The sequence below is a fragment of the Sphaeramia orbicularis genome, chromosome 13, assembly GCF_902148855.1.
Source record: "Sphaeramia orbicularis chromosome 13, fSphaOr1.1, whole genome shotgun sequence".
In the NCBI taxonomy this organism is placed as follows: Eukaryota; Metazoa; Chordata; class Actinopteri; order Kurtiformes; family Apogonidae; genus Sphaeramia; species Sphaeramia orbicularis.
Genome location: NC_043969.1, coordinates 7,208,355 through 7,230,635, shown reverse-complemented (window position 1 = coordinate 7,230,635; position 22,281 = coordinate 7,208,355). Strand labels below are relative to the sequence as shown.

Below are 22,281 nucleotides of genomic sequence, written 5' to 3'. Positions count from 1 at the left end.
AAAGAAGAAAAGTCCTACAGAGCAGATGAATGAATGTGACACTCAGACAGAAACTCCACACTGAAACAGATAAGGCTTCTGTAGCAACAACAGATCTGCAAGAAGTAGTTTATTTTTATGTAATTTCTCAGTTTTCTTCTTCTTTAAACTTATCTAGTATTTTACATGCTTCTTTGCAAACATGTAAAGATATACATTTCTGATCTTCCACCATCTCCTCAATTCTCCTGTTGTTTTTTTTCTATTTGGGATAAAAGAGCTCTATGTGCATCCCATCTCTATTATCTGATCTCCTATAGCTATGTTTCATGGAGTGATTAAATTTTTAATCACAAAGCATGAACATATCAAGTTGGGATTATATAATCTATAATCCCCTTTGTAAAAGTGCAGGTTTCACACCACCGTCACATTAGCCACTTCTCAGATTGTAGAAGGTAGTGTTGATTCTGCCTCCTCTCTTGTTGTTTACCAATCTTCTCTTTGAGCTGCTTGTCCATCCATCCCCCCGATGGCTTTAATAATAGATCTCACACTACAATTCAATCATCAGCTCGCTCCCTGCTTTTTGTTCCCATCTTTTCTCCACCTGTGCCTATCTGACATCCTGTCTTCTCTCCCTTTTATCACTCGTTCACTCTGTCGGTTATAAAGTCTGGGTGATATGAGCCTCAGTGCAGAGCTATAAATGTACTGTTAGCTTCTAGGCTTTACATGCATCTAGTTCAAATGATATTTTTGAATCAGTTACTGGCCTATACATATGTATATTACCACCAATGAGCATCTTGAAACAATGTCAACCATCTGATACATTAAAGAGATATATAAAGCAACTACCAGTATGGTAGGATTTATTCTTATGGCAAAGTGGCACTTGTACTGACACAAACTGACAAGAAAGCTTAATTTTTACTTAATATATATGTTTTTCTGCAGTTTTCTCAGTATGTTTATTACTTGTAAAAAAACATCTAACTTATTAACAAACTACCACAAAAAAAGCCTTAACAAAAGACATCAAATAACATGAGGTGTGGATGTCACCTTAAAGGGTACTTGAAGTGAATTTTCACTGCTAACTATTTCAAAAGATCACAATATATAATACTCACAGTTCCATCAGGTAACTTGCATCATGGCCTGTTATCAAGTACACGCGAGTATTAAGTCACTGCTCCGTTAGTCAGGCATGGTCAGCGACATGTTGCCAGCACTAGTAATGATTTAGGCTTGGTCTTTTGTCCAATTAGCTGCGCTGTGATGGACTGGTCACTGACCCCATGCAGCACACACCAGTCTAAGATGACATGTTATTGGCCAGTGCTGGGTCACATCCCTAGGACAATGGTGGAGTACAAAGCTTACCGCTGCACAAACAAGCGCGAACACACGCTTTCCACTCATTGTCACTCACTGACTGCTGATGGTCTACCTCCACTTGATCACCTGGAATCAATGATGGTACATCACTTTCCACCAGCAATGGTTGCTCCCTATAGGTTCTGCCCCCGTGTGTAATTCATGTCATAAAAAGGTCCAGTGTGCTGTAGTTATGGCGATTTTATAGTGAATTTGCACCTCTCTTGCTTATAAGTAATACACAAAGCACAATTAATGTCATAAGCATGACCAGTACAGGTACACTAGGGGTTCCATGTAGTTCTGATTTTCCAAGCTTTCAACAGCATGGGGAAGTGGCATCATCAAGTTTTCTTCTTCAGACTAAAACTCAAAACTGCTTATTTTGACAGTTGAAATAACACTGTCTTGTAATGTTCTTCTGCTGCATCAGCTGATAGTTTACATTATAGCTCCATTCACCACAAGGTCAGAACTATCACAGTTTAGTCTGCACCATGAATCAACAAACTCTGAACATAGAGAATATAATTTCATCACATAATAACATTATACCTTCATAAGCCTCATAATAAAGCTCACCCATTTAAAAGAAATGCTGTGATTTCAGCATCAAACTCCATTCTTTTAATTTAGAGTCGTGTCCAGTGGTGAAAACAACAGTGCTTCTAGTTTTTTTTTTAATCATTTAGCCCATTTACATGCCCACCAATACTCCGATCATTATCCGATTTCTGGAGCTATCAGATTATTCAAGTGATCATGTTAAACAGGATAATCTCATATGGTTTGTCAAATAACAGCAGTTATCTGATTATGAGAAATCGGATCAACACACTTGGATTTCTCCCCCATACTCCGATGTCTTCCTGCATGTATACAGGTAAATCTGATTTATTTCATTCCTTTACATCTGTGCATGTATGAGCATCATTAAAATCATAAAGAATGGAAGTGACGTAGTCAAACGTGAGCGGAAGACAATGACAGGAAGTTTAAGTCTACCATCACTGCATACGTATGTACTCTGGAAGAAATCTGGTAATGGACTGGAACCTATAAACCAGGTTTTTTCGATTATCGCATTTCTTAAGTGCATGTAAATGCATTAGATCTGATTATTACAATTATCCGATTACTCCCAGATACCTTTATGGTCATATAAGCAGGCTCACTGACTCACTTTCTTTGACTCTAAAAGTTTTTAGTGGTTCTCATCCTATCTGGTCATTTTCTGATGCTTTGGTCAAAGGCCCCATGGTGTTAGTTTTCCTACAGGAAACCAGCAGAGTGACTCACTACTCCCTCTAGTGGACACATAAATCTGATGCACCACGAGTGTAGATGTTCTCAGTGCATATAACTACAATCCAATACGAGGGCCGTTCAGTAAGTTCATGGCCTCATCCAGAAATACTGGTTGTTATAATACAGGATGTTACATTCTTTTGTGATGGGATAGTGATGCTTGAACATCGATGGACCAAGTGCATTGCTGTAAATGGAGATTATGTTGAAAAATAAAATATAAATTATCAGTCTGTGTTGTTCTGTTCTGGGTGAGGCCATGAACTTATTGAACGGCCCTCGTACACTGACCACTTTGTTTTGTGTTGTATTGACTGTATTTTCAGAAATGTATTCTTAACACTCTAATGATACTTAGAGGTGTTTATTTTATATTTGAAAGTAGAAATCCTACATGCAGCCCCTATAAAACGGTGTTTTTTCTCATCTAAAATGTAATGAAACATATTTCACAAAAAAAAAAAAAAAAAAAAAAAAAGACAAAAGGAAGAATAGTTAAGAATGATGGAAAATAACAGTGCATAAAAAATCAGTAACAGTAACTATCACCATTCAGATTCATGAGGGTAAAAAAAACTCCAGTTTGAATTATACAGTCAAGGCAAATTAATTAAACAAGTCAAAATTTTCAGAAATAAATAAAGACAATGAATAGTTTTTTGATCTGGAGTCAAGGTGGTAGAATGTGAATGGTACTTCATGCTTACATACAGTGAGATCAAGTAAAAGTTTGACATTTTAACAATGGCCCCATACATTTGCCGAGCTGTTTTTCATGACATGCTGTTAGACCATGTCTGAAAAAGTACAGTAGTTCCAAATTTGTAAAAGACTTGACATCGTTGAAAAGGGGGGACCTGACATCATTTAATTAATGGGATAAGAGAGAGTATTTTCAGACAGTCTCGGGTTTGTATTCTTTGTGATGCACTCACTTGCTCAAGTGACACAAATTGCTATGTAAAGAATGCAAAAACTGAGCTGAGAGAGAAGTTCAAACTCTGGTTCTTTGCTCACTTGCACATTTCTCTTGAAGAAACTATGGGTTTCTGGAGCTATTCAACCAATGGACAGGCTGTCCAGACAGCGTATGCATCATGCCTTAGACTTTAGCTCATACTGAAGCCAACTTCTGGACTTCAGTTTCTCTCTGATTTCCTCCCCTGGTCAACTCTTTTCTCTTCCAATTCTCTCCTGCCTCTCACATCTCCTTGACCTTACATCAACCCCTTCTTTTCCCCGATCTTGTCTTGATCTCTCAATACATTTACATCCATTTCTTCCTGTCACCTCTCAACCTGCTGTCATCCTCCTACTCACCTGTTCCTCATGTTTGTTCCCGCTCCCCCCTCTTTTCATTTCTTTTTTTTGTTCTCCATCCTCCTCCTCACACCCCCAGATTCTGCCTTCTGGGAAGTTCATTATCAGGGTTTAAACAAAGGTTGTTAATTGCTAAATGAAGAAAGAGCTATTCCATTTCTTGAGGGAGGCTGCTTATTACTACAGCTCATGAGAACATGGTTAAAAATGGGCTGGCTGCTCACATCAAGGGGCCAGTCTGTTATTCAGCCATTACACAGCATGCTGTACACAACAGCACAAAAACAACAACACAAAAAACACAGATGACAGGAAACCGGAGTTAGCCCTCATACTGGGACAGTACCAGGAATCTGATCCTGTCTGTGTTGTGTTCCTCCAGTTTTGGCGAAAAGCAATAACACACTTCCCCGTAATTTATTCTCAATGCACTTTTATCCCATTAAGGTTACTATTATAGCATCATTGGTCATGTTAACTTTATTATTGCTGCTTCACTGGGCCATCTGTGTAGATCTATGTGCTATTAGTCATCAGAGCCAGTTGGCCTTATGTGTGATGTGCACTCGTTACACATGGCACCACAACAGCTCACATCAAAGCAGGTGCCTGTGTTTACAACTTAGATGAGAGGATGTAGCAGAACTATCCCTCTGGTCACAAAGACAGCAAAAAAAACACATTGAAATTGAGTTCCTAGAACAGTGATGGGGTAAACTTGTGTTGTCTGCTTCCCAAATTTGATTTTAGCAAAGCACAGCAACACTAAGTGGATGTGTTGGCCTGCAGTGGTTTGTCTGGGTCTGTCTATGTTCTTGTATTCTGTGACTTTGTGCTTGAAAAAGTGATGGTGAAATACAACTATGCACACCATGTTCATATATGAAATGAATGTGGAAATATAGGCATGATGGGTGATGGCACTGCTGCACATGCACATAAAATAAGTTAACTTATATCTTTGGAACAATGTAGCATAGAAAGCATTGGACTAACACTATTTGCTAAATATTGGACTTAAAATATTGGTGAACTGGCTAATATCAGCTAATATGGATATAATTTTGAAGGCGGTGTGTCCAGTGTCATCTTCGTTATTGTCGTCTTCGTCTTTGTCGTCATTGTTGTCGTTAATAATTTATTCAGACATCTTCTCTGATGAAACTACTGGTTGGATTCATTTCAAATTTTTTATGTAGCTTCCTTGGGACAATGTCTACAAAGTTTATTCACAGTTTTGCAATATTTAGATTTTTGAATTTTTTACGTATTTTTGAAATAGTAAACATTAGCCTTTACTTACAATGGGCCATATTTTGATGACTTATAAAAATGGAAATGGTTAAAGATATCAACCATTTGGACACTGATAGAAAGTCTTATGTGGACTTTCATTTAATTTGTTGTTATTCTCAAGTGAAAGTACCACTCACTTCTATTAGGAGATTGATCTCCTGCATCAAGACCACCGGACTCTAATATAGCGGAAGAACCTGACAACCTTGCAAATTCAACTTGTTATTGATTCTTGATAGAACATGTCGGTGAGATACAGTGCCATTAGTCTTATTTTTAAGTAAATAATAACCATCGGGTATTCTGCCAAGAAGCAGTGAAAGTATTTCATTCTTATGTACCTTTACAGGTGCTGTTCTTGTATTTGTCAGTAGAGGTGATGCTGGATCATTAACCAGCACAAGCACAGACTCCAAACCTACTTATAAGACCCAGTACCTGTTGCTCTTAGACTGACATGCTAAGTTAAAATAAATGTTTTTTACCTTTAGAAAAGTTATGCTGAAATGATCAAAACAATGCCTCTATATGTGAGGCAGTAAAAACAACATAAAAACGAGGTGGGTACTCTGACAACCTCTGACCAGGCCAATAGTTCACCCTACACACACAAAATACAAAGAATTTTGCATTTATTATATGCCAGCGTAAAATGGAAATAAAATTTTGCACTTGAGCTGTCTAAGCTGCAGAACTGTCTCGAGTGTTTCAGGGTTTTCTCCATTTACAGACTGGATTATAATGGAAACTGAGCAAAAACCCTCAAATTGCATATCTTTAATTAGTAAAGACGTGGACACACAGAGCTCTTGACAATCACAAACCAACATTCATGTACTTTTCTTCTTTTGTTTCTCAAGTATTTACAAATCTATGACAAAATCTATTAAATTGTCTGTGAAAAAGGGTTCCAGATCCACTTGACCTCTACTATGAGAGAGATTTTGCCCTTGTCATTACTGCATATTGATTCGATCATACCTCACAGATTTAAAGATATGAAGAATAAAAAGGACGAACAAAGACAGAGAATGAACAAGATGTGAGTTAACGCCATCTTTCTGCAGATGTTAACTGCACCCGCCTCGATGCATGTGGCAATATGTGTCAGCTTTTGATAAACAGTTTTTACAATGAGGATTATTTGCATAGAATGAGGATGATGTTTCCACCAAATGTATAAATATTCTTTCATTTATTTCCATGTGACATTGTTTACTGAATTTTACCCTGGCAGCTGCTTTATATGTGAATTACAGACTATGTTTTTATCTTGTTTTCTTTAGTTGAATAAATACAAAACCAGTGTCATTTTGCATATTTCACCTATATTCTAGATTGCCCTGGGGGTAAACTATGCTAAATAAAGCGGGGTGGGACTTGTACCCTCTCCTTAGGATTTTCATGGAGATCATATACTTGGCCCATCCACAGTCGTGCTATTAGACTGACAGGAGTACATGATTATATAATCTTCTGCATACGTGGAACTGAAATAATTATAATTATAGCTGAAGCAAGTGCTTACATTTGACAGCCATTAATAGAAATTTGAATTTGCTTTAAATATCCCTCTTTCCTCTCTTTCCATGTCTTTGATTTGTCTTGTATTTGGGCCGAGGAGGCATTTTGAATGATTAAACCATCCAACATAATTGCTGAGGTGCTAATCTAATAATTTTGTTCAGGGAGAATACAGGCAAGTCACGTCTAACCATAAAGTATGAGGCCTAAGTACATATAGTGGTGGATAATTTGACTGTGTTTAATTGGGTTCCATTTGTTTAGCTTTAGGAATATACATGAAAATCCTATCACATTTGGGACACTTTTAACAGAACAAGAGAAAATACTTAAGGGTTAATAAACTGTACAGACACAGCCCTATTGTTGCTTCATACTGTTGGAGTCGGGGGTCATGGCAGAGGTGTTGGCCCGTTTTATCATTGCCCAGCAGAGCAGATGGAGAGGAGGGTTTGTTTCTCTAAAGGCCACTAATGGACCTCAGAAAAACTCCTTTGTGCTTTTTGCACTCTGCTGCTTTCTGTCTCCCACTCACACACACATGCACTTACATTGTTTACAGTCCAAGAGTACATTTCAACATCTAAAACCATCTGAAGAGGCTCCTACAGGCTGTAGTACAGTATGTATAATCTACATGTGGATGGTACAGGAAAGACTAAATCCTTGTCAGTGCCGATAGAAAGAATAGATCCCCTGTGAGAAGTGGAAAGATGACAGACAGATAGAGAGAGCACACAGACATCAGCCTGGCAGACTGGTATGATTCAGGATGGCATGATGGATGAAAACGAATCCTCTTTTGTTTTGTTTTTTTCTGATTTATTTCTGTTGACATGTTGTGTTCACCCTGACCCTTATTTTCTCTCAAACTGTCACTGCCCTCACTCATTCTTCTCCTTTTCATCCATCTGTTGCTTCACTTTTTCAGCTTTTCCTCTCCCTTGCCTTCTGTACATTTCACCCACATTCCTCCCTGTTTATCCCATTTCTGTACTTTATTTTTGTTACTTCTTTCTCTTACACCCAACTTTTTTCCAAAGCCTCTCATCCATCTATTCATTCCTTCATTTTTCAGCCTCCAGCATCTTTTCCTGTACTACCCGTCATATCATTTCTTTTCTCCTCCTCCACTCTATTGGTTGCTATTGACAACTCGATCCATCCATCGCAATCCTATTTTCTCTCTGTCCATTTCTCAATCCCGCCATAAGGAAAACACAATCCTCATCTTTATAGGCATCTATTGACCAAGTGGTATCTATGTTCTCACTCTGACAGCTTCCCATCATACAACTCTACTGACAAAAGCAGCCACACCTCCACGGATTCTCTATCCATCTACTCACATCCCATTTATCTTTCTTTCCTTTTTGTGTTCTCCCTTTATAAGTCAGTTTGTGGGGTTTGTGTGTGAGTGTGTGTGGTCCCCATGCACTGCGGTGACTGCAGCCAATCCCATTAGCCAGATGAGCAGGCCTCCAATGAAGGGGAAAGCATAATGACAACACCAGCGTCTCCCTCACACACTCCTCCCTCCCTCCGTCTGCTCCTTCTGTTCATCCGTCACTCTGGAGGGTGTGTCTGTATGAGTGTGTTATTTCTCTGAGTGTTTGGGCGGTGTAAATTAAATGAGCGTACGCCTGGAGAGTGTGTACTTCACGTACGTTTATTTATGTGAAATTTCACATCCAATTTTAATATACAATATGCATACATGTGCATGTGTGAGTGGGTGTTTGTGGGTGATACACCAAAGTAGAACAGCTGCAGTTGATGGTTCACTTCCATCTGGGGCCACTGCTTTTAAAAATCTACACTCAAGGTAGCTGTAAAGCATTTCAGATAAAGCTGTTCACCAAATGGTGGATTTCATGGCACTATAGCTTTCAGCAGTGGAGGTTTGATTCCCAGCAGGGCCTCCGGAGCTGAAAATATATGCAGTCATGCTACTATAAGGTGCTGTGGATTGAAGTTTCCACAAGAAAGCAGAGCTGTGTGTGACTTTCTCTGTAGTGTTTGCAGTTTGAAGCCTGGAGTGTGTATACTTTGCTCATTTTTCCACTTTGTGTACCATTGTACCATTTGCCTCAGTCTAAGTGAAACATAAACTTCCAGGTTCTGTTGCATAAGGAGGGAAACCCCATTGTATTCACTTCAGTCATTACAATTACTCTTCATCAGTGTTGATTCAACATATAAGTAAAAAAAATAAAAATAAAAAAAAATAAAAATAAAAATAATAATAATAATAATAATAATAATAATAATAATAATAATGTATTTTATTCATAGGTACCTTTTTAAACATAGAAAGCTTTCTTAAATAGATGAGTTATTAGTCAGAAAGTTAAAATGAAAAAGGGAAGTGAGTGAGTATTTATGATTTCAGTGGGTAAAGAGCCCCAGCGCTCCCCATAGTGATGAGGTAGGCAGGGGGGACAGAAAGGTGAAAGGAGGAGAAGGATCTGAGGGTGTGGGAGGGGGTGGTGATATGGAGAAGGTTGGACAGACACAGGGGGCCGAGGTTGTGGATGGCCTTGAATGTGTAAAGTAAGATTTTGAAATTATTGCGGGACTTAACCGGGAGCCAATGACTCTGCAGCAAGATGGGGATGATGTGATGAATGGAGGGAGGGAGGTTTAGTAATTTTCTGAGCAGCAGAGTTCTGGACCAGTTGAAGCATATGGAGGGATTTGTTTGTGATGCTAAACAGGAGGGAGTTGCAATAGTCAATATGGGAGGTGATGAGGCTGTGAATGGGTATAGGGGGTAAGGGATGGGCGGAGACAATGTTACGTAGATGGAAATCTGCAGTCTGGGTAATGTTATTGATGTGGGGTTAGAATGGTGACATCCGGGATTTAAGTTCTTTTAAGCCGTCAGTGAGGGAGGGAGGTAGGAGGATGGAATTAGGTTTTACTGGAGATGTAGAGCAGGGTGTCATCTGTGTAGCAGTGGAAATATATGTTATATTTGCAAATAATATTACCAAGGGACAATGATGAAGAAGAAGAAGAAGATGATGGTGATGATGATGATGATGATGATGATGATGATGATGATGATGATAAGGACAGAGCCCTGGGGCATGCCTGTAGTGACGGGGGATGGATGGGAATGTAAGGATGTAAGCTGAGCACACTGAGTACCGCCAAAGAGATAAGATTTTGAAGGTCACAAATGAACATCCTTTCCCAGAAGCCTAGCACTGTTTTAGGAAGTCACCAAGAACATAGTGGAGTGGAGCAAGAACAGCTCCCTGGTGTGGTCTGTAGTAGAACAAAGTTGAGTAAATGCTTTCGGTCACTGCACTGATCCATTCTGAACATCCAGTTTCTTTTATGCATATGCAGAAGTGCTATTTCCTGTCACCAGTATTTTACAGCTGTTTCTTGGAGGTTATCTTTGGTGTTAGTAGTTATGATATGTTTAGCTATATATTTCTTTTTTCATTCAGAATTCTTAACATTAAAGGTGGGGTATGAGATCTTAGAAAAACGATTCGAACAAGGTACATTTTGAAAATACTCAACTCAAAAGTCCAAACCTCTTTCTTCAGACATCCCCCCGAAGCCACGCCTCCAGAGTACTGGCACGTGCAATATTTGTTCTCACGGGTTCACGAGTGCTACACAGCCACAATTTGCTCGGCTCCAGCAGCCCTGGCTCCGACGGCCCCAGCGGCCCCAGCAGCCTCGACAGCCCCGACAGTCCCGGCTCCATTTCTGTCGGCCCCGGCTCTGGCAGCTCCAGCTCCGGCGTCCCCACCTCCGCTCTTACTTCATACCTATCTGGCTAACGTTACATTTCCTTGTGACTTATGTTAGTGACGAAACAGTTTGCTGGTGAACTATACATCCTAATATAGCTAATATAGCCAAGCTCTGGCTCTGGCTTCATTTCCTGTACAAGTGCTCCAAGCCTCTGAGAACGCACGATTCATACACAAAGAGGGTTATGCGCACAGGGGGGAGTGGGGAGGGACAAATGGAAGTTGAGTTTCATAGACATATCACCATTCAATCATTTCGATTGGACACTTAAAATGATTGGATGGTGGTTTTTCAGTCCTGTCCATTCCACAGGTGACTAATTTTTTTTAATTTTTGTGTTAGAGCATTTAATTAATTGGTTGTAATCAGGGTGTGAAGGGGATTTTAAGCAATATAGTCAAAAATGCTCCTGGAAAACATCTTGCACCCCATCTTTAATGGCAGCTTGGAAAATAAAACAGTTACTTCTTAAACTTTGATGAATGATAGAAACAGTAGAGTCAATTTTATCACAGATGCAATACATTGAAGGACCATTTTACTAACCCACATCTTCATCCTCCTGGGTGACGAAGCCCACAGCGTTTACTTAGCGCCACTGTTTATAGAACAGTGTGGATGCTCACATCTTTATCGTCACAGTTGTAATTCTTGGACAGGACAGCCCTTTGGTTTGTCCTACCATATTGACACCACAATATAGATAACAAACTTCAGGGAACACTTTGTTCAGAACCACTGAAATATTGATGAGAGTTTTCATTATGTAGCCTAGTGGAAGTAGCTCGGGAGTGACATCGACTCTATTTTAAAGAGAAATGAATGACATTTCCTCTTCTAACACTAAATATACAGTTTAACTATAGTGAAGTTTGGACTGGAAGAGGCCCCCATTACCAAAAGGGTCATTACCTGCAGTAATGTGTTGATGCAGTGCATGGGGACAGTGTCTTTTCATCTGCCTAACTAGCTCATTAAAATCCATTGAGCTAATGAGCCTTCACTCAGTCTTCTGGTGATTAAGACCTACTACTTGATCTGTACAGCACTCTCACAGACAGGTCCTCTGCTTTCACTGAGCTCCGCTGTGACTCCATTACTACACAAAGCACACAATGGCACATAACACATTTGACCATGTAGAGGAGAATGTAGTGAATGACACCAAGGAAGTTTGTAGGAAGAAAATTGGTGATAAGGAGTAAGTGGAAATCATTTTGGTCGACCTGAATGTTACCTCTTCAGTTGAGTGTCTGTGTGGATGGAGATTTGGATTTGATGTGGAAACAAAAGAAGGATATTTACTAGGGCTGTCAAACGTCAGGGATGCATCATTAAACATAGATCTTTGCAAGATGGACTCACAGCAGGCTATAAACATTTACAAACCAAGTATGGTCCTCAAATAATTTAATGTAATAAGGGGACTTAAAAAACTTCTTTTGAACCCAGTGCTCTTTCAGAACTATGACCAAGTAATGAAGTGAAACGTTGAAGGTCAGGTATTTTATAACCGTAGTAGTGTTAAGTATGCACAAAAACATAAAGGTGTACAGATCACCTGAGCCTTTGAGTTAATAGAAAATTTAAACCAAAGTATAAGTAGCCCTTACAATACCTGCATTTTTATATAAATAATGTTAAATGTAGCTTTAATGCCATCGCCTTGTGTCACCATATCTCGTAGGTTACTACATTATAGCTTCTGTTGCTGCGAATTCTTCTGTTCCGTGCTGCAAATTCGCTCGTCATATTGAGTTGAAGATGACTTCTAGCCAGACATTTGTTGAAGTAAATTAAAGTGATATTAAACACTCCAACATGTTTTGAGCTGTAAAGAGAATCCTATGACTTGATTATAACAAAACACAAGAATAATGGTAGTAATATATAAACATTTACAAATATATCTATTTTTTTTTAAATGCATTTTATGGGTGAAAACAGTTCAGTTCGCCATTTCTATCAAAAGACAGAAATGACTCTATTGTCATGAAATTTGTATTAAAAAATTAATAGATGCAGGTGATCAGTCCAACAGTCCTTCAGTCACATTCTACCAAACCTCATTCATTTTCCAATGGGTCAGACTGATGCCTTTTTACTACTTTATTCAGACTCACGAGACTCACATGAGGGTAGTGATTCCTCTGGTGTCATAAAACTTCTGCCCCGACCAGTTGATTGATTTTTTTTTTTTTTTCGTTTGAATTCGAAATAACATTAAAACACCACAGTGATGCAACAGCAGAGACTGCAGAAGTGCATTTTTTTCAGAGAACATAGGTTGGTACTTCAGGGTTCTGTTCCCCATGGGAAAGGACTGTATGATGCAAGAACCACAGACAACAGTATTCTAGGTATAATGTAAATTTAACTGAATATTGATTTTAAGCTAAGTCTGTCTAAGGCAGTAAAAACAATATTAACAACTAGAGCTAACTCTTTCATAGCCACATACAGTTATGTATTGATATGCTGTGATACTCTGTTATCCTGATGTTCCTGAACTGCTCTTGTCTCAGATCCACACCTGCACATTCAGACACTAATCACCTCTGCCTCAGCCTCTTTCAGCAGCAGAGGGTAAAGTTAAACCAGGGTAAATGAATGCTTCAAACAAAGTTCTGTTAACCAATTACATGCTATGTACAGTACTGTGCAAAAAGTATTAGGCAGCTTTTAGCTTGACCACACATTTACATTTCTCAGTCTTTATAGTAATATATCTTACTGTATTACTCTTGCTTATAAAGAATACACAAAGCACAATTAATGTTGTAAGTGCTTTTATTTAAAGTATACCTGTACTGGTCATGCTAATACAACACTGGAAATATTCCACAACCTGCAACATTTCTGCATTCAAATTGTACTTTGGTAAATGTAGGGAAATACTGACAAAATGTTTTCATGGAATAAAAAGATGTTTTTGATTATTTTCACTGCTGCATTAATGCATATATTGCATTTCATTGTTGTACATAATTAAAATTGAGCTTATTCAAACTACTTTATATCCTGCTGGTGGTTTAATCTACAGCAGTGCATCATATTTTATAAGACATCATGTTTGTGGTGATGCTGTCCTGTGATAACCATGTATTGCTATATACTGCTGTTCACAACAGCATACTCTGTGGAACTAAACTTTGCACAAAGTACAAAATCAATTAGCAGCATGACTTAGGTTTTTAACCACAAAGCAAATTGTGAATGATTCCTCTTTACTCTGAAAGATTATTGTCATTTTCCTCAAAGATGCCTGCAGTAAAACACTGATCACCTCTACCACATGAGCCAGTAAACAGTGAAGTTTATCATATAAATGACTTACATACATGCCACTACTCACCTGGGTACTCTCACAAAGATGACATGCATATGGAGAAAATATAGACGTGTACTTGTTCAACTATGACCACTTTTATGTTTTATCTGTACCGTACAGCTGACAACAAAACAAGCTGAACACACATGGGCTAATGAAGCGTATCATCCACAACTGTAACACATGTTGATGAGATGACAGAACGACGAGGACACCTGAGTCTCTCATTCATTTATTTACCATGCCTTTCTCTCCCTTTTCATGTCAATTAAATTCTCTTCACAAGTGCTTTGTTGGCGAGGGCCTCGGGGTGCTTGTGCCAAGGCGCTTTTGATTTAATATCTGTCATGTATAGGGGAAATAAATAAATAAATAAAAATGTAGGAAAACAACAACAACATGCCTTGAGGTTCATATGGAGCCTCTCAGTGGGGAAGACGGGGCATTTGTCCCCGCAGGGCAGACTAGATGTGTGCCCAGTGGGGGCACGAGGACACAGTAGCGTTCCATTGTCTGAGGGGGAAGACACAGCTTGAATACATAAATGAATGATCCATTTTCACTCGACACTTGCTCACCCCTCTCCACTGTGAGTCACTCTGGATTGGAGCGAGTTGTTCTTTAACTGTTACACTCTCTCGATCTCTCACTCCTTGCTCTCGATCACTGTCTCGCTCTTGTTTTCTCTCAAACTTTCATGACTTTAAACGGGCTCAGAGGGCAAATGGGAAAAAACAGCACTTTGGGTCAGATGGAGAGAGATTACAGCAAAACACAATGCTTTACAAAGCTAAAAGTGGGCTATTGTTTTACATTTACATTTGTATGTTAAGGTTGTAAATGGTAACAAAATATTTTTTTTAAAAAGTGAGACCAAAACTGCAGTAGCAATTTCTTTATTTTACTAATGTAATGCCACATTTCTACTGATGGTATCAGCTCAACCTACCTTGATTCGACTCAACTAGGTTTAACACAGCACCACATCAGAGCAGTAATCATTAGTAATGCAGGGTAAACTATTGTGACATTATCTTTGCCACAACTGCAGTTATGAGCATGAGTGCAATGGAAGATGATGATATGTGACATAAAAATGTTCTATTAAAGGTGCCCTGCCACACAGTATCGTTTTTACTTGCATTTTTTGAAATATGTTAGGTGTGTTTGTGTTTTGTAGTGAATTTTAAAATGAACTGCTACCTCCTCTCTCTGCTATGGCCACTGAAAAGAAATAGGTGGAGAAATCAGGTCAATTAGAAAAGCTGGTCAGTGTGACGTGTTAATGCCTGAGCCCATTACTATTCATGGCTCGCCCGAGTGAGACAGAATTCGTCTATCTCAGTGACAGTTTTCGTATACAGCAAGCTGGGGCACTGTAAAGGGTGGGTAAACATTAAAAAAAATCATGGAGCTCAGCATTCTCATAGAGCAATGTAGGGGGTCTAGTGGATACAGGTTAGAAGCTGTGAAAATTCTGTATAAGGTCCGCCGTTAAAGAGAGGCATATAAGCTAGGAGTCAGATGTTCAAAGCATGTAAAGTTTCATTTCCTGTTTCCGCCAGTTCTTCTACTTGTTGTGCAGGGCTGAAAAACCAGACTCTCATTGGCTAGCTGTTAGCCAATCAGAGTCAAGCAGATCAGCATGTTGAATATTCATGAAACTGGACAGGAACTTTCTATACCACATTAGAATGGCTTGAAACTTGATAACCAAGGCATTTTTTCCCACAAAAAATGTTACATAGTCCATGGTAGAACTTCAGACATTACCACAAAAGTAACGAAATATGTGTGGCAGGGCACCTTTAAGATTGTTTCAGATGAGAAATCCGAAAAATGTAAGAATAAGTAAATCTGTGGTCAGTTTGTCAAAATAGAGCCTATGTAAAAACAGGATTTTTGGAGGTTTACCACATGACATGCATACATATGGACACACCAACAATTCAGGTTTAACCAATCTATTTTTTTTTTTTTTTCATCAAATTTTAGGCCACAGGCCAGGATGGTCCCTCGTGCACCCCCCCACAATCCTATAAATTTGGTATCATTGGATTCCTTGGGATGTCTAGATTACAAATATAACTGGTAACAGTAAAAAAACTGGGACTCACTGTGACATATCAACAGTTTTATTGACCTACTGTAAAACATACAAAATAGGGTGTCTCAAAAAAAACTTTTCTCTTCAGATCATGGTGTTATTTAAACCAGTTAATCTCCAACATGATAATAGCCCCCCCAAAAAATTTCAGCATAATCCGTCAACGTTTGACCCCCCCCCACCACAAAGTATGAAGGGCCCATCAAAAAAGGCCAAAAAATGCTGTTTTTAAAATGCATTACCATGTTTAATGGATACTAAATGGATACTACTAAAGTAAAGACATCCATACTGCTTCACATGTGGTACCTGACTGAGTCTCTTGTGGTACTAAGTCTCTTTGATAACAAAGTACCAGTAGAAACCAAAGCAGCCATGGCAAGACAACTGCAGGCCAACCTCAAACCTGCAGCATTCATTAGAGGCATGGACAGCGGCCTGACCTGGATGACCTTGTGGGACCCCAGTCCTGGCTGATATTTGACCTTCTAGGCATAGATGGAGCATGGCTGGAAACACACCCAGAGCAATGGGAGGAAGAGCCACAGTACAGAGAAATGGGGGCTATTGTCTCGGGTGACACGATGGTGCAGTGGTTAGCACTGGTGCCTCATAGCAAGAAGGTCCTGGGTTTAATTCCAACACCAGTCGATGGGGGTGGGACCCTTCTGTGTGGAGTCTGCATGTTCTCCCCGTGTCTGCATGGGTTCTCTCAAGGTACACCAGCTTCCTTCCACCATCCAAAGACGTGCACTGATAAATTAATTAGTTAATCTACGAGGGCCGTTCAATAAGTTCATGGCCTCACCCAGAACAGAACAACACAGACTGATAATTTATATTTTATTTTTCAACATAATCTCCATTTACAGCAATGCACTTGGTCCATCGATGTTCAAGCATCACTATCCCATCACGAAAGAATGTAACATCCTGTATTATAACAACCAGTACTTCTGGGTGAGGCCATGAACTTATTGAATGACCCTCGTAAATTACCCATAGGTGTGAATGTAAGAGTGATTGTTTGTCTCTATATGTTCAGTCCTGTGATGAACTGGTGAAATGTCCAGGGTGTACCCCGCCTTTGCCCCTATGTAGCTGGGTTAGGCGCCAAGTGACCCCCGTGACCCTAGAGAGGATAAAGCGGGTTCAGAAAATGAATGAATGTCTCGGAGCTACTTGTTGTTAACGATGCTGCAGAAAGAGGTGTTACAATGTTAAAATATATATAAATACCTTAAGTAAAATGTGACACTATCCCTCTGCTGAAAATGAAACTCAATGTCAGGGTGATAACATCTGACTTGGAGCATCAAGTACTTAAATATTTTTGAGAAACAAATATTCAATCCTTAGACGCAAACATTTCTTGTCTTGGTCAGTCACAAAATATCATTGCACATAAAAGATATCAATGGATAACAGATGAAGAGCAACACTAAACTGTTTTAGAGTACTCATTGGACATATTGAGACATATTAAACATTTCATATGGGTGAAAATTCTGGCAAAAGAAATGTTCATATCAGAAGTTCTGGCCTGTTAACACCCAAAGCATGTGACATTTTAGTTTCATGTCAAGTTATATAACAAATAATTATGCAATCTTCAGTATTCATTTCTCCATTTTATCCATAACACATTGAAACATATGGTATCTTTGCCAATATTTGTCCAACTGGATTACTTTTTGCAGGAGATGGAAGCTAAGACACTGAGCTTTCTTGTTGTATATATATTTTAGCCAAATGTATGGAGAATTGTGAAGAACAAACATTTATTGAGGTCATGATCATGTATTGTGATACAGGTGTTTATTGTTTATACCATGCCATACTTTACTCGAGTATATCTCTAGACACAATAAGGATAGAGGCATTATTTAAAAACTAAATGATCTGGCATACAATTAGTTTTCATTTTATTCTTTATATGTTCAATTATCTAAAAAAAAAAAAGAGGATTTAATGAGTTTTTGTATCAAATGGTAAAATTACAAATTTTCCGTTTAGCCATTTTGTATGTTTTACAGTAGGTCAATAAAACTGTTGATATGTCACAGTGAGTCCCAGTTTTTTTACTGTTACCAGTTATATTTGTAATCTAGACACCCCAAGGAATGCAATGATACCAAATTCATAGGATTGTGGGGGGGGTGTACGAAGGACCATCCTGGCCCGTGGCCTGTTTAGTATGGCTTTGATTTGCTTGGAACCTCAGTGAAGATGATACTAGAAAAATGTTATATTATTACATAACATATTACATTACTGTTATTAAGTGTCTATATTGCTCAGGGAAAGAAACTGTTCCTCATTCTGGTGATGCAGGCTTTCATTGAACTGTACCGCCTGCCTGAGGGCAAGAGATTAAACAGGTGGTGTGCTAGATGGAAAGAGTCCTTCAGGATAGAGCTGGCTCTGCTGAGGCAGCGGGAAATGGCAATTCTCTTCAGGGAAGGCAGGGGGCAGTTGATAATCTTTTGGACTATATTGATCACCCTCTGAAGAGCCCTCCTGTCTGCTGCTGTGCTACTAGCATACCTTGCATGGGCACAGTATGTAAAGACACTTTCTATAACTGACCGATAGCAGGACACCAGCAGCTTCTGTCAAGCTTGTTCATTCTGAGGATCCTCAGGAAATTAAGTTGTTGCTGGGCCTCCATGGTTACTGCTGTGGTGTTAGTTGACCAGGAGAGCTCTTCAGAGATCTGCACACCCAAAATTTAAAGGATGGCATAAGATAAGGTCAACAGTATTGGTCCAAGAACTGAGCCTTGTGGAACTCCATGACTAACTGTAGTGCACTGAGAGGATTCATTATTAACATTAGCAAACTGAAAACAATCTGTTAGACAGGATTTAAACCACATTAATGCAGTTCCTTTAATACCATTTGATTGTTCCAATCATTGCAGGAGGATGTGGTGGTCGATAGTGTTGAATACCACACTAAGGTCAGTATAGAAACAAGTCCCTCATCTGAGGCAGTTGGAAGGTCATTGGTATCTTTGACGAATGCTGTTTCTGTGCTGTGATGTTCCCTAAAACCTGACTGGAAATTCTCAAACTCTTGGCTTGAAGGAAGTCACATAACTGATTGGTTACTATTTTCTCCAGAATCTTAGATATGAATGGAAGATTTGATATGGGTCTATAGTTAGCTATAAATGCAGGGTCAAGGCTGGGCTTTTTAAGAAGAGGTTTGATTACAGCTACTTTAAAGGACTGTGGCACATAGCCTGTTGATAATGACAAGTTAATCATATCAAGGAGGTAGCTGCTAAGTAAAGGTAAAGCTTTAATGAGCTTTGTTGGAACTGGATCTAAGAGACAAGTAGACTGTGGATGAAGAGACTATTGAAATTAGCTGACTGATCTCTATGGGAGAAAAGCCATCCATGAAACCAAATGGTTCAATAGTCAACTCTGTGGTTTCTGGGTCTGAAGGATTTAAAGATGGATTAGAATTTGTGGAGGACAGGAGACCATTAATTGTATCTCAGATGAGCAAAATCTTACGACTGAAGAAATTTATAAAATCGTTGCTATGGAGGGTTGCAGGAATACTAGGCTCATATGCACTGTGGTTCTTTGTCAGTCTGGCTGCAGTACTGAACAGAAACCTGTGATTGTTCCTATTTTCCTCTATTAGTGAGGAGTAATAAGCTGCTCAATCAGAACGAAGTGCCCTCCTGGATTTATTTAGACTAGCCTGCAAGGCTGAATAGTGTTCTTCGAGTTTAGTAGAACACCACTTTCTCTCAAATTTTTGAGTATGCTGCTTTAATTGGCAAGCATGAGAATTAATCCAGGGAGCTCGCTTCCCTTGTTTTATCATCTTCTTTTTTGTGGAGCGATTAGATCTAATGTTTTTCGCAGAGAGTGTGTTGTACTATCAACAAACTCATCAAATTGAGATGGACTAAAATTGACCGAGTTGGGGAAAGAATCTGCTGTGTTATTCAGATGTGGGAGTAAATTTAGTGCTGTTGGGATTTTATCTTTAAATTTAGATACAGCATGATCTGATAAATGTCTGGTACAAACATTTTTGGCAGGAAGGGAATCATTAATACAAAAATTAAAAAGTTATTAAGAAGTGGTTGGAGAGTAGAGGATTTTGTGGAAGGACTATTGAGTCTTCAAGTTCCACACCATAAGTCAGGTCAAGGTTGTTACAACTCCTGCCAGGAGGATTCGAGTGTAGTTTAACATGTTTTCGGTCTTTTAGTGAGCAGTCAAGTGGTGTGTTTCCTGTTGGGGACACAAACATCTGTGCCCGAGCCCCTCCCTTTACCATATAGATTCCTGTTATAAATGGCAGTAGACCCCACTCCAATACAAGCGATAGGAGAGCCTTGGGGCAGAAATTTGCACCCAAGCACCACCCACAGGAGAAAACGTCACATCCCGAAAAGAATCAAGACCTTCCTCAGAAATGCAATGTCCCAAGATTGCCTAAACCAGGGGCCAGGTGCCCCTGGTGCCCAGAGTTTTTTGGCTAGTGAGCTAATATATATATATATATATATATATATATATATATATATATATATATATATATATATATATATATGTGTGTGTGTGTGTGTGTGTGTGTGTGTGTGTGTGTGTGTGTGTGTATATACAGGGTGGGGAAGCATAATTTACAATGAACATTCAGTTGTTTTTTCTCAGCAGACATTACGTCAATTGTTTTGAAACCAAACATATATTGATGTCATAATCATACCTAACACTATTATCCATACCTTTTCAGAAACTTTTGCCCATATGAGTAATCAGGAAAGCAAACGTCAAAGAGTGTGTGATTTGCTGAATGCACTCGTCACACCAAAGGAGATTTCAAAAATAGTTGGAGTGTCCATAAAGACTGTTTATAATGGAAAGAAGAGAATGACCATGAGCAAAACTATTACGAGAAAGTCTGGAAGATATTATTAAAGAAGAATGGGAGAAGTTATCACCCGAATATTTGAGGAACACTTGCGCAAGTTTCAGGAAGCGTGTGAAGGCAGTTATTGAGAAAGAAGGAGGACACATAGAATAAAAACATTTTCTATTATGTAAATTTTCTTGTGGCAAATAAATTCTCATGACTTTCAATAAACTAATTGGTCATACACTGTCTTTCAATCCCTGCCTCAAAATATTGTAAATTTTGCTTCCCCACCCTGTATGTATATATATACATATATATATACATAGATAGATAGATAGATAGATAGATAGATAGATAGATAGATAGATAGATAGATAGATAGATAGATAGATAGATAGATAGATAGATAGATATTAGAGCTGTAACGGTCCGAACCAAACAGTTTTGGTACGCATCTGTTCGGTTCGGTACACAGCTGTACCGAAATAGCACAATATGTTGAGAAAAAGAAAAAGTAACTGAAGATGTCGGTCGATGCGGAACTTTAAATCCTTGCAAGTTCCCCACGGACATATTGAAGGAGCGCACATGGACCCGAAATATGAAATAGCAGTCGATATAAGGTTAAAAAAAAAACAAAAAAACAAATATGATGTGAACCTGGAAGGAAGAGATTGAAGACCCTCTGCCATCATTACAGTCCTGTTTGGGATCACAACGGGTTCAGGTGACAACCGCTTATGTCCAGTAGTTCTCAAACACTTACACTTACCCTCTCTCTCTCTCTCTCTCTCTGTCTCCCACACACACTCTGTATAACAAAGGAATAGAAGCTGGGAGTTGGATGTTGAAAGTATGTAAAGTTTCACGTTCGTTTCACGCCAGCGTTAGTTATGGAGTGCACCCCTACATATATCAATGCCACCCCCCCGACCAAAAAAAAAAAAAAAAACATTGTTTTTGACAAATCACACCCTGCACACGTGCACACACACACATACACACACACACACACACAAATACACAAAGTGGACTAAACAGTTGTCTTAAAATAAATAATTTGGTTAATTTTGTTGTCAGTGTTGCTCTTAAGTTTGTTAAAAGAGAATACAAGTTTACCCTCTTGTTAATGTTGCACTTCATGTGAAATTTTTTGTTTGTTATTTTAATGCAAAATGTGAACTGACAGAACTGTGATTTGATTTTTGTTGTTTGTTCAAAACTACCTCTCCAGGAAAAGTGCAATACTAATGTTTAAAATACATTTAGCAATATTTTATTTATTTTATTTTCTATTTGATTTATAGCAGAAGAATTATATTACTCCTGTTTTTCTGTATTCTATTGTCTCCAAAAATTGGGGGAA

At 38.8% G+C, this 22,281-nt stretch overlaps 1 protein-coding gene across 1 annotated transcript in view; it reads left to right on the top strand.

Moving 5' to 3' along the window:
* The window catches only part of ecel1 (endothelin converting enzyme-like 1), an 81,288-nt gene that overhangs the window by 35,408 nt on the left and 23,599 nt on the right, over positions 1-22,281 (top strand). The gene's annotated exons all lie outside the window — the stretch shown is intronic.